We start from the raw sequence: 4,637 nt of genomic DNA on the forward strand, positions 1-4,637 counted from the left end.
TCATGTGAGCCAGGTAGCAAGAAATAACTTATTTTTTAGGTAGCAGTGGACGAATTCATCAGGAAGATCTGAAGCAGTGAAGATGGGGCTCTGATAGTTTCTATGTTGTAAATATATAGATGTAGATCATTATTACTGTGCTAGTAATGTGAATATCACTCTTTCTTTTGTGTTAGAATACGTTATCACTCTTAACTTCCCTACACTTAAAATCGACAGTGTGCAAGGTAGTGGGCTGGAGGCAAGGGGAAGGAGAAAGGCCAGAGAAGGCTGGTAGTGAAGATGCCAAGCCAAGGCAGCTGTGTAGGAGGTGGTGCTAACGGTCAATTCTTTCACCTGGGGTGATGGGGGAATGGAGATGCAGCAGGGGTTACTGAGCCATCTACCATGTACAGCTTTGTAATTTATTGTGGTCGTTCCACTGGCTAAAGAGCTCATGTTAAACTCACAAATACGTGTTGAATATTTGTTCTCCTTTCTTGACCTTCCAACATTGCTTTCTTTTGCAAATTTCAGATTAATCGGGCCCCAAGCTTTGGAACTGATCAGAAAATAGACTACGATGTAAAAAGGGGAGTGTTGCTAAATGCACTGAAATTACTCAATATCAGGTAAGGGGTTTCCTCCATCTTTGGGAACTTTTCCTCCCATTTGGCAGGAGCTGAATCATGTGTATATGTGAAATTGGCTTTGCAAAATCATCCTTTCTGGTTTTGGGATTTTTAACCTTTTGATTCCATTCCTTAACCATATATAGTTTCTGAAGAATATATTTTCCCTTCTTCCAGTTTTCTGCGTTTTCTGCTTTTCCTGCTGCCTGCATAATACTCTGTACCTGAGGTGAGGGTGGTTAACTGACAGTGTTGTTATAATTATTTAGCATAGAGGACATGTTAAATTGGAGAATACCTCAAGAGACATTCTAGGTCATCTTCCCCCTCTTATAAGAATAAACAAAAGCACAGAGAGGTCATTTAAAAAATAAACACATCTTGGATGTGGATTTCCTAACTTTCTGTCCAGAGGTTTTCCCACTACAGCATGCTACTTGTGTACACAAAAGAGAGGTAGTTGTTCAGTGAGGATACACATTCTCCTTTAGACAGGCAAGTAAAATTTGAGAGAAGTCTTGGTTGGGGTGGGTAGAGGGCTGGTTGTAGTGTACATGATGATGGAATTCAAATATTTGAAATGCTAATTTGTGGGAATAGCTTTTAGCTCATTACACAAGAAATTTGTTAGATGTTTAACTGAACTGCTTCATGAAATAGTGTGTTATCTACTATTGTTCAAACAAGAGCTCAGGGTGTCGGATTAAAGAATCTTGGAGGTCATTCAAGCTCACTAATTTTATTATTTCACATTATTCTAATTGTCATTCAAGAATTCTAGAAGAGTTATGAGCTGCTTCTAAGCAGCTTTTATTTAAGATGTTCCCAAACATTTAGCAGATGCCTAGTTAAGAAGTCGCTTTATGTGGACAGCATCATTAAAAAAGAGATGGACTTATAAATCCATTCAGAAATTTGTATATGGCCTTCTTTTGCCCGATGAAAGATTGACTTGTCTAAATGTTGCTTATATTTCAATTATCCTAAAAAGCACGTAGAAAGAAGAATATGTAGAATGAGATTTTTTAAAGTTTATACAAGTGCATTAAGTATGTTAGATTATTTAAGCAATATGCCTTTTGGGAGGTATGAAAGTTTACTATTATTGTTTAAGTAAGTCTTGTGTTTAGTGTTTTTCTTTTTTCTTTCTTTTTCGGGGGGGAGGATGTGCTTTGACTTTGTCCATAATGGTGCCAATTCAAGACAGTATCTTTGAGTGTTTTTGGTCTTTAAAAAAGATTTCGTACCAAAAAATAGGATTTTTTGATACTGTCACAGGCAGTAAGAAAAGGCATTCAGACTAGGTAACAGAATCAAACATCAGTGAGAATGGGCAAGCCATGTGGAAAAAATAACAAGGTATCCAGCCTAACAGTTTGAATTGGAGAGAAACAGGAAATAAGATGGAAGAGCTAAGGGTACATTATATTATGAAAGAAGACTAGGCTAGATGTTGGTCATAGAAATCTATCTAGGTTCTTGAGCAGAAAGATAACAATGAATAAAAGATCCTTCTAATAGTCTGATTTAAATGAATGTAAATAAGGAATTTCTGGAATCATTCATAATCCAAAATTAAAACAGTCTATATGAAAAGTAACCTTATTTAATAAATAAGCAATATTTTCTCAGTGCCCTTAGTTTCTACTTATGTTCCTGTGATGTGCCTATCACAGACCTAGCTTCTGGTCTAACACAGGGGCCCACAGAACTCACCTTCAGGTTGGAGAGAGAAGGCACTCTTGCAGCCTAAACCTCATTAGCATATATGCTATATGTTAAGAATTGTGCTAAATTCTCTGTGGAACAACTCTAGGAAAGATTTTTAAAAAATGAATTTCAACTCACCCTTAGTTTTAGGTCTAGAGACTTCTGACTACTTAGGCTGTATATGCCTCACTTTTTTAAAGACCAAAAGATAACTGTTTTTTTGGGCTCCCCCTCATGTGTGTATAGAGGTATAGTTGGGGTGCCTTTCACTAGCTGTGACCCACTCTGGAGCTCCAGTCCTGCATTTGCAGCTCTTTGCTCACCGTGTGCCCGGAATGCTTCTGGTCTAATAGGTGCTCAACAAACATAGTGAAAGAGCAAGCAAGTATGTGAATGAATGGATGGATAGATGTTCTGATGACACTTAAATTCAATATGACCAAAGCTGAATTATTTTCCCCTTCAATCATGTTCTTCTTGCTGGGTTGATCTCCTTACAACCCAACAACATCAAATATCTCCAACCCACAGAACCTAAATCTAATCATTCATATGCATTTGCTGGAGTTGACATTCATTTTTGTGAATGATGAGTACACAGGCTTGGACTTGTGAAATAGCACCCTAAAAGAGTTCTTAGAAAAATCCATCCCAGGCACAGAAGAAAGAAGACCAAGAGGTAATCAGTATGGATAACGTGTTAGAAGCTAGAGAAGCAAAAATAAATAAAATTTCCATTTCTTAAGTGACTCAGTTATTAAAAGGGAAATATACCCATATGCTCATAAATAAGCACAAAAACGTGGTAGTCACCCAAACCTAGTTTTCTTTCTTTGTTCTGCTAGTTAATGGCAAAGTCTGTAACATGGAAGTCCAGCCTAGACAGACAGGCTGTCTTAACTTTATACTTAACTTTATTATGAATCAACTGAATCCGGTCACATTTCTGACTATCAGTCACTTAATTTCTTCTCCAAGTTTTAAAACTTCTTATCTCTCTTCTGGACTATTTTATCAGCTTCCTTCCTGTTTCCAGCACTCGCCTCCACCCCACTGCAGCTTCCATTCTGTTGCTCTGCAGATCCTTCGTCGACCACTCATTGAGTGTCCACTGCACTGCAGTAGGTATGGGAAGTCAGAGCCTCCTGTCATTCCTGGGTTTCCAGCTTGGCTGACTTGTTTGATAATGTGCTGTTCATCCGAGATAAAGATTATGGGTGAGAAAGAGTCTTAGAGAAGTGGTGGGGGAAGGTAGAAAGAGAGAGGAAGATGGATCTGTTTTAAGTATGCTAATTTTGAGATGCTTTGAGGCAATGGAAATGGAAATTTTGCTCTCAGGGCTCCAGGGGATACAGATAGCTATTTGATTGCCATCCATGTGTAGATTGCCATGGAATCTCACGGATGAGATGGCCCTGGCCCGGTCGGGATGTACATTTAGAGAAGTAAAGAAGGGCAAGGGACAGAGCCCTGAGGGAGGCGAACATTTGAAGGATTTATCAACCCTGGTACTCTGATCAGATTGCTTTCACACTGTCAGATCAAGCGTAAACACCTTTAAATTGCACATGAGGCGGTTTTGATCTTTAGCTCACACACAGAATGCTTTTTGATCTGGCCCTTCTGTCTCTCTCCAGCCTGATCACTTCTTGCTCTCTTTTCTTCTGTGCCTTGGAATTCGTTTTCCTACGAGTTCTCCCATGGTGTTGTTTCACGTGCCCATGACTTTTCACTTGTCCTCCTTCTCAAAAATGAATGTCAACTCGTCTTCAAAATTGCGGACAAATACACTTAATGTAAAATGGACCATTTTAGCCAGTTTTAAGTGATGTGACTCAGCGACATTAAGTACGTTCACAGTGCTGTGCAACTGTCACCACCATCCATCTCCAGAATTCTTTTCATCTTGAAGAGCTAAAGCTCAGTAACTCACTAACACGAACTCCGCATTCATCTCTCCTCCAGTTCCTGGCAACCACCATTATACTTTCTTTCTCTGTGAAAGTGAGTACCCTCTTCTGTGTATCTCAGAGGGGTGAAATCACGTGTATTTGTCCTTTTGTGACGGACTTATTTCACTTAGCATAATGTCTTCAAGTTCAGCCATGTTGTAGCATGTGTCAGAACATCCCTCCTTTTGAAGGCTGAATGACATTCCACTGTATGTATGTGGAGATCACATTTTTGTCAATTCACCCGTAAAACCTGGCTCCAGCCTGACATTCTATTTGAAGCCTTTGCTGAGGCAAAGTGGTCTACTTTCTCCTCTGTGCTATCACCATCCTATCACATTTTTTTTTTTTTTTTTTTTTTTTG

General features: G+C 39.0%; 1 protein-coding gene across 1 annotated transcript in view; it reads left to right on the plus strand.

The window, feature by feature from the left end:
* Positions 1-489: 489 nt before the first annotated feature.
* LOC110595496 (tubulin polyglutamylase TTLL7-like) overlaps positions 490-4,637 on the plus strand; it is a 56,597-nt gene continuing 52,449 nt past the window's right edge. Inside the window, exon 1 of the mRNA XM_021711564.1 lies at positions 490-611. The gene's annotated coding sequence lies outside the window, so the exon portion shown is untranslated. The remainder of the gene's footprint in view (positions 612-4,637) is intronic.

The sequence above is a fragment of the Carlito syrichta genome, unplaced genomic scaffold (assembly GCF_000164805.1).
Source record: "Carlito syrichta isolate Samal-C Ts95f unplaced genomic scaffold, Tarsius_syrichta-2.0.1 Scaffold302367, whole genome shotgun sequence".
NCBI lineage: Eukaryota > Metazoa > Chordata > Mammalia > Primates > Tarsiidae > Carlito > Carlito syrichta.